Raw genomic sequence first — 9,370 nt, 5'->3', positions numbered from 1 at the left:
TACAGATGCCGTAGAGACGATACTGGATTTTAGGTCTAGACGTCCGCCTCAGACATTGTACGAACCTGATTCCTCTGTTAGAAGAAAAGCGAGACAGTATCCCATGAGAGAAGTTCCTCCTGTATGGAAGGAAGCAGTTCAGGCTGATGCGAATCGTAATATTGTTGCTGCTCCGGCACATTTTCAGCGAGTATGGGTACATATCCCTTGGAAGAGAGCAGAGGTCTTGGCTCTTAAGCAGACCTTACTTGACCCTCGTAAGAATCCTGCTGGTTATTATAAAGAATTGTCCCAGACAGTGGAAGCGTGTATTATGAATTTAGCTGACATAGATATGTTGATGGGTAATGTAGTTCCGCAACCTTTGTGGGCGAAGATTCGTCACGAGAATCATGTGCAAGAGTTGGGAGATACGTGGGCAAATATTGTTGCTGCAGATGCTAGACAAGAGGGAGGTGCTAAACCTGAACCTTTAGTTTCAGAATTGCCAGGTAGAATTATTAATTTGATGAAAACGATGATGCCTGCGTTACGAGTGAATTGGGATAAGTTAGCAGCATGCAAGCAGAAGAAAGACGAGAGTGTGTCTGATTTCTTCACTAGGTTTGAAGAGACGTTTATCGATCATAGTGGTCAGGACATGAGTACGGAAGGTAGTCAAAGGTTGTTCGTGGATAAATTTGTCTTTAATTTGCTTCCCGAACTTTCTAATAAGCTGAAGGACTCTGAGAGTTCATGGGCTGTTTCTTCGTCGGCCCAGATATTGGCTACTGCCCAATACTATGAGAATAGGAATAAAGATGAGAAGGATAAAGCGGAGAAAAAAACGAAAGATTTAAAGACAAAAGTTCTTTTGCAGCAAGCTTATCCGCCTCATCAGAATCAGCCTCAGTTTCAGCAACCTCCACAATTTCAGAGATTGTTACAGAAGCCTGAGCCTTATGTTCAGCGATTCTTTCCTGGCCCTAATCAGTGTCCTTATTGTAGAGAGGAAAGTCATTTCAAGAATAGTTGCCCGGCTTTGTTGCAACGTGCGAATGGTGCACCTGGTCAGAGAGGTCGTGGTGGTTTTCAGCAAACCCCTAGGGGTAGGGGACGTGGTGTGATTCCCCAGAATGAGCGTTCTCCTTCCCTTCAGAATTCTGCGAATTATTTTGACAGACAGAATGTTGCGAGTGGTCAGTCTGCTCAGTATTATGTTGAGGATTACTATGTCGAAGGTGAGAGTTCTGGTTATAATGATAGCTAGGACAGCCATGGGCAAAGAGAGGGAGTTGTGTCAGTTCCAGTAGATCAGAGTGGACCTTATGTTGAAGTGATTACATCAGGTGTGGTAGAACCTTTTCTTTTGGATACTGGTGCGACAAAGAGTTCTATTATGCATTCTAAACTCCCAGGCGCACCTTTGTCTGGCTTGGCCAATGTTTCAGTAGGATTTTCAGGCGCCCCAGTTCGTAATCCGGTTTCTAGTCCTTTGTCACTTTCCATTGGCCCTTGTGAATTGGAAGCTCCACTTATTCTAACGACTGGTTTTAATGAGAATCTGTTGGGTTTGGACTTGCTGAAAAGATTGTATGCGACATTGCATTGTTCTCCTTCAGGAGTACAACTTACTCTTGGTAAGAAAGTGATTTCTCCAATGTATTTGTCTAAAGATTGTTTGCCACTGGAATTGCGTTCGCTTCCTGATACGCTTTGTGCTACGGGTCCAAATGATGTAGGCCTTTTGCAGATTCCACCGTATATTGTTACGCTCAAATCGAATGCTAAACTACCTCGTATTACACAGTATAAAATATCGAGCGATGGCGAGAGAGCTCTTTTGGCGATTGTCTATGATCTGGTTGAGAAGGGTGTAGTTAAAGAAGCGAGAGGAAATGTGTGTAACAGTCCTGTTTTGCCTGTTCTTAAGTGTACTGATGCTTCTAAGCCACCTGTGTATAGGTTTGTGATCGATCTTCGAGAGGTAAACAAGATTGTGGTGCCACAGTTTCCTGTGGTCCCTGATATCACTGCTTTGTTGACTCTGATCCCTGCTTCGGCAGCTTGGTTTTCTGTGATCGATCTAAAGAATGCTTTCTTTAGCGTTCCGATTGCTGAGGAGAGTAGGGATATTTTCGGCTTCTCTTAAGGAGGACGAAGCTTCCGGTTTAAGAGAGCTCCCCAAGGTTATTGTGAAAGTCCCTCAATCTATAGTCAGGCGTTGAAAACTCAGCTTCATGGTTTTGTGTTACCTGTTGGTGCTACTCTTATTCAGTACGTTGATGATTTGTTGATTCTGCTGATGACGAAAAGATTTGTAAAGAGGCTACTCTTTCGTTGTTGCGGTATTTGTCTGACCTTCATAATAAAGTGTCACCTTCGAAGTTGCAATATTGTCGCCAAGAAGTAACCTACTTAGGTCATCTCTTGTCGAAGGAGGGAAGGCGGTTAACCCCAGAACGAATTCAAGCGATTGCGCAAATGAGTGTGCCAGCTACACAGAGAGAAGTTCGTGCTTTTTTGGGTATTACTTCATATTGTAGACAATGGATCCCAAATTTTTCTCTTCTTGCGAAACCTCTGTTGGCATTGACTACGAAAGATACTCCGTATCCTTTTCCTTGGTCTGACGAATGTCAGAAAAGTTTTTCTGAATTGCGTGATGCATTGTGTTCGGCTCCTGTGTTGGTTACTCCAGACTATAGCAAGCCTTTCACGTTGTACGTACACGAGAGAGAAGGTTGTGCGTTGTCAGTGTTGACACAACCTTTTGGGGACAAGCAGCGTCCATGTGCGTATTTTTCAGCGACGTTAGATCCGGTAGCTAAAGCGTTGCCGAGTTGTCTGAGAGCTACAGCGGCAGCTGCTGTTTCTATCTGACAGTCTGCTGGTTTGGTACTGGATAACACGTTGATTGTGATGGTTCCGCATGCAGTGGATACCTTATTAAACAGGACCAAGACACAGCACCTTACTAGTGCACGTCTTTCAGGTTACGAGTTGACACTGTTGGCTAGCCATGTTCATATTAAGAGTTGTAATGTGTTGAATCCAGCTACGTTGTTGCCGATCTCTACAGAGTCGGATGCTCAAGAACAGCATGATTGTTTTCTTCGGACAGAGGAAGAAACAAAGGCTAGGATCGATCTGAAAGATACGCCTCTTGAGAATGTTGATGGTACTCTGTGGGTTGATGGTTCGTGCTTTAAGCTTCCGAATGGTGAAACGACTGCAGCGTATGCTATCACAACTTTACATACAGTTGTTGAGACAGCAGGCATACCACAGAATTCAGCTCAAGCAGCAGAGCTAATTGCATTGACATGAGCGTGTGTGTTGTCGGAAGGAAAGCGAGTGAATGTTTATACCGATAGCCAGTATGCGTTTGGTGTTGCTCACAGGTTTGGGCGTTTTTGGAGAGAACGAGGATTCCTTACTTCCCTTGGCACGAGAATTCAGCACGGGCAGTTAGTGAATGAACTCTTGGAATCTCTCACTCTCCCAGAGCAGATTGCAATTGTGAAGTGTAGTGCGCATAAGAAAGTTGTGGACGATGTTGGTCGAGGGAATGCGTTTGCGGATGAAGTTGCGAAGGAAACTGCGAAAGACATGATGAGCCGTATGTATGTTGCAGGCCCTGCAAGATGGGTTATGGCTGGTGGAATGTGTGAAGACACAATAGAAAGTGTGAAGATGATTCAGGCTGAAGCTACAGAGAAGGAAGTGAGTACGGGGAGAGAAAGTACGGGTATGTTGGATTCTACAGGTTGTTGGATTGAGTTGTCAGAACACCAGCGATGGTTGTTACCAGATGCGTATGTGCTCCCAGTGGTTACGATGGCTCATGGAATGGCTCATATCAGTGTAAAAGGGATATGCAAGTTGTTGGCTATGGTTTGGCAGAATGCTGGAATTCCGAAATGTGCTGAGAACGTGGTGAAACATTGTATGATTTGTCTGAAGTATAATCCTGGTAAGGGAACTCCAACTCCAGCTGGTCATTTTGCTCCTCCGACTTATCCGTTTGAGGTGATACAGCTAGATTACATTCACATGGAAAGATGCAACAATCTGAAGTATGTTCTTGTGGTTGTTTGCGCCTTTTCCAGATGGATAGAGGCCTACCCCTTGAAGGATAATACTGCCTTGTCTACAGCCAAGGTTTGCTGAGAGAGTATTTCCCTAGGTATGGTTCGCCGAGAATTGTATGGTCGGACAATGGGAGTGAATTTGTCGGTCAAATTATGAAGAAGGTGTGTGCTGGAAGAGGGATAAGGCAGAAGTTCCATGCAGCCATGGGTACTCACAAACTTTCTCTCAGGGGCCGAATTTACAGTGTGGTTTGTGGCCGAGGGCCGCACCGGTGGGGTGGGGTCATTTGGGGGCGGGGTCATTGGGGGCGGGGCTAGAGGGAGTAAAAAAAAATCACTGCTGTTTCAAAACATTACTAGACAATGCTGTATAAAGAAATACCTAGGCTTATGGCCATTGTAGTCATGAATGGGTATCTATAAGGGTCATTAATGTACATTTAAGCCAGCAAGAAGGACTCACGCTTGGGAAGAACATGGAAGCTAACATGCTGAAGGGGAATAGGGGGGGGGTGAATTCGTAAATTCTGTGATGTTAAAGGGCGCGCTTTATAGCTGCCATAAACGGCACATTCAACCTGGAGTATTTTAACTAATAGGAAATGCAGATTTGTGTTGGTTACTCCAGCAGGCATTACAAGGGGGCGCAGAAAACGCAATAGGAGCTAAATGACAAATGGGTGTGGTACACATCAAGTGCCTTCTGTGGGCTACAATGCAAGTACTGTCCTCGCCACACACAGGGTTAACTGGGTTGTGCGGTAAAGCAGTCAACAGACAATAAGGTGCACTTCATAGTACTTGCAACCACAAACCCTCGAGGATGGCATCATACTCATCATAAATCCTTATGGTAAATGCAAATGTCGCAAAATTGGTAAAAAAAAGGGCGTTTGCATGTTCTCAACAAAAATAGGAAAGGAAGTGGGACAGGAAGCTGGAGTGGAGGTGGAGATGAAAGGACAAATAAACATACAGTTTCTATTATTCAGTGTCCCTCCTTAGTCAACATCCCCTTAGTTATGTTTGTGACCCCTTGTGTGCCTTCACCTGATAAGACTTTTAGAGAGGACTTCTGCATTTGGTATGTATTCTTGAAAGGAAAAGTATACCTCTGAGTATTTTGTTCATTAAATTATCTTATGTATACCCACTCTGCTGCCTGAAAGGAAGCTGTACATCACATAACTGTCTGCCTGCCCCGGATCTTTGACAATACCACCCTGTGGCTACAACAAAGGGTGCCGCTAGGATGTAAATCATATCACCATTCTGTACCCTAGCCCCGCAACCCTATCAAACATTATACCACAGGCTCTCGCTGACTGGCAGGCTTGTTTTAGATCTCAATCCCGCCTGTCACTTGGTTTTTCAATCCCTAGGACTGGTGCCTGTTTTTTGTTTATGGACTAATCTTTGCACTGTATATAATTGCCATTCATGTGGATTATTATATATGTTATTGGTTTCTTTTGGTGTGTCTAACCACGTTTGTTTGATTCATTTTTTCAAATTTGTAAATGTGTACATTTGTAGATACTGTATATATGAACCCTTTGAACTGACGGTGGTTCTGTTTGTGCCTGTTTTTCAAAAAATTTTTGCTGATAAATGTATAAAAAAGAAAAATAAATTCGTTTGGAAAATCAAATCCAGTGGTCACATGGTACAGATTGACTGTGTGTCTGGGGAATTGTTTTGAGAATAATCCTGTCCAGCCACTTTGTTCTGTTTTTCCTATTATTGAGATCCGGGTTGGTCAGATGTAGGATCCGATACCTTTACTGTTTCACAGCCGGATCTTTACATGGCATCATACTCATCATAAATGCTTATGGTAAATGCAAATGTCGGAAAATTGGTAAAAAAGGGCGTTTGCATGTTCTCAACAAAAATAATCCCCCACAAACGTACATCTCTTACCCCTGACACCTACAACTAAACAGCACCGCTGGGACTTAAACACAATTAGAGCTTGCCGGAGGGATCACACAAGGAAGGGAGAGGGGGCAGCTTTAGAGGAGGACAGCGCGGCACCCCAGCCAGGACCAGGGCACGTAGATGACAAAAGGCAAGACAAAAAGGTACGAATAACAAACGGCAGCATTACACTATGCTGTCGGCCCAAACGCACAGCTTTAAAGAGTCCATACACGTCTTTTCCATTTTTTTCATTTTTAACATGTTTATTCAACATTTATCCAAATTCTTCAACTTCACTTTCTTAATCACAATAACACTGTCCAGAAGCAATATGGGCTTCTGGACACGTGTTAAAAATGAAAAAAATGGAAAAGCTGTGTGTTGACTCTTTAAAGCTGTGCGTTTGGACCGGCAGCATAGTGTAATGCTGCCGTTTGTTATTCGTATTTGCACACGTGCAACGAGGCGAGGCACATTTAACCCAGTCTGCACGCCAAATGGAAATAATAATTAAACATGCAAACAATGATGTGCAACGGCGACTTATTTGCGCAAAGACAAAAAGGTAGCCATACATTACAAAAGGTAAAAGTGACATATGCCCGCAGTTACACTTACCTGAAGGCTTTCGGCTGCAGTGAAGATTCTCCGGGGCTGGGGGCTGCGAGGACGTCAGTGAAGATTCTCCGGGCTGCAAAGAAGTCGATGGCGATTCACCAGGGCTGGGGGCTGCGGGCTGCAAGGACTTCATCACCACGGACACAGGAAGCTTCTAAACAGGTCTTTTAAAAGTCAGCTGTAAAAGCGCTAGTTACAGCTGACTTTTAAAGGGCCTGTGCTTCGCGCCGGTGCCGGGTGTGACGTCACAGAGGCCTAGTTCAATCCGAGGCAAACATAAGCAAAGAAGATGGCCGCAGGAGCAAACGTTGTGAATACGTATTCAGTACGTATTCACAACGTACGCGCCTGCGGCCATCTTCTTTGTTTAACTGTAAACTTTACCCATGAAGGACTTTTATGACTACGAGGTCCGCGGGCTGCCAATTAAGGCTGGGCGGGCCGCCAGCGCCCCGCGGGCCGTACTATGAGTACCCCTGCATGCAGCGAATCACCCCCAGTCTGCTGGACTTGTTGAATGCTACAATGGTACCTTGAAGCTGAAATTAGCTAAGGTACAAGCGAGCACTGGTCTCACATGGCCGGATGCTTTGCCGTTGGCTCTTTTGTCAACAAGGACGACTGTGCATTCTCGAGTGGGACTTAGTCTGTATGAAATTGTGTTTGGTCGTCCCGCGAATGTTTGGGGTGTGCTTCGTCCGAAAGAATACAGCAGCATTGAGTACCATATGTTGGTGGATTACTTACATGACTTGACTGCTAAATTACGTGTTCTCCACCAACAGGTCTATGACAGTTTGCCGACAGCTACTACAGATCCAGGACACTCCATCGAACCTGGACATTATGTTCTCGTCAAGAATTTCCAGCGCACCAAGAATTTGGAACCGAGAACGATTGGTCCTTATTTAGTGCTTTTAGTTACTAGAACCGCTGTTAGAATAGCTGGCAAAAAGAACTGGGTGCATGCCACTCACTGTAAAAAAGTTCCTTTGCCCTTACCATATGATCAGTGGGTGAGGGATGGTAAAGCTGATTCGGAATGTGAGCGAGTCCCTAGATTCATTCCTTTTAGTGATGCTCATTTGACATGGACTCGGTCAGAACGCGAGGATGATGATGTTCTGCAAGCTGCTGTGCCTCCACATCTGAAGATTGATACCACCAATCCGGAACTTTTGTTTCAAGATCCTACTGTGCCTGATAAAGAACGCTACGATTTCAGACCAAGAAAGTTTGTACATATGGACAAGTGAAACTGGAATTTTTTTAGATAGTGAATTTACACCTTGTCGGATCAGGAAACTTTATTTTCTTTTTCCTTTTTCGAGTCACCATCCGGACTCTGCTGCAGGGTCACGGTAGGAAGTTCTTAAGGGGTGAGCCACGTATTGACGCAAGGTCTGTGGTCCAGGGTCGTTAGTGCGATCTTGGCGCACACTTAAGTGAAGAAGGTAACGACCTTGAGCAGCACGTTAGAGGATGGAGTTTTCTGAGTCTGACCAGAGTGTTAGGAAAGTGGTTTCCAAAGTCCGAATATGTATATTGGTTCGTAGCAAATGTTTTTTAATAATGTGTTTTCTAAAGCTTTTGAATGTTACGTTAGCTTGTGTGGGTTTGATTTTCTATGCCACACAACAGCCGCTTACATCTACCTCCCAACCTGTTCTTTCTTTTTCTACTGTTTCTCCACATGACTTTCATACGTTACCTGAACATGAACAGACACGTAGATCAGAATTTGTGAACAATTCGTTTATACAGCTGTTGCATCAGCATCAGCTAGTTGTGAATACCACAAATTGTTGGGTGTGTGGTCTTATGCCACATACGACAGATAAGGGAATGTCATATTTGGTTTTGCCTTTTTCACCTAATGGGTCAGTTTGGGCAATCCAATCGATATTTATCTATGCGAATGAAGCCTCTCCAGTGCGTTCTGTTAAGGATAATGTGAGTAAGAATGCTTTGGTACGGGGAATAGTCGATATGATTAGAGATATCGACGCGTATAATGCTATCCCAAAGATGAGGTACGAGCATATGTCGGTTGGAATAAGATGACATATAGTGTTAGCTTGACGGAGAAAGTGAGACAGCGAAGATCTGCTCCTATTTGGATTGTACCCCACCAGGGTCATCTTTGTTTACAAGGTAATGGTCAGAATCCGAGAGCTCAGCTTGGTAAGAGTGTGTGTGTTCACACATGCGTTTATACGTCCCAGAAATCTGCTCTGTTTGTGCCAGCCAAAGGCACGTATTTTGTTTGTTATGACAGAGCGTATACATGGTTGCCGTCTGATTTTTCGGGCACATGTTATGTAGCGTTTTTGCTTCCCCCTACATATACAGCTGCTTTCGACTACCACAAGACAAGATTTGGTAGAGGTATTATCGATGTGGAAGATACTGCGGCACAAGAAGTTGGAGACTTCTTTAAGGGTTTCCTGCCCTTTTGGAGTCCTATGGCTAATAGTAGGAATATTCGTCAGCTTACGAGAGTGGTTGAGGCCACTATAAATGAGACTGTAGGTGCCCTTAGTAATATTACAGCTGAGCTTCAAGCGGATCGCCTTATGACATTACAGAACCGCTTTGTCTTAGATATTATACGGGCAGATAGAGGTGGAGTATGCAAATTGGTCGGATCTAGTTGCTGCGTTTTCATACCAGATAATGCCCCGACGGTGTACCAAGCCATCCAGAAGTTGCATAAGTTTGCTGAGTCTATACACGTAGACGAAGGTAACTGGTCG

Source organism: Lissotriton helveticus, chromosome 12 (genome assembly GCF_964261635.1).
Source record: "Lissotriton helveticus chromosome 12, aLisHel1.1, whole genome shotgun sequence".
Classification (NCBI taxonomy): domain Eukaryota; kingdom Metazoa; phylum Chordata; class Amphibia; order Caudata; family Salamandridae; genus Lissotriton; species Lissotriton helveticus.
Note: the sequence above shows the minus strand (reverse complement) of the source record.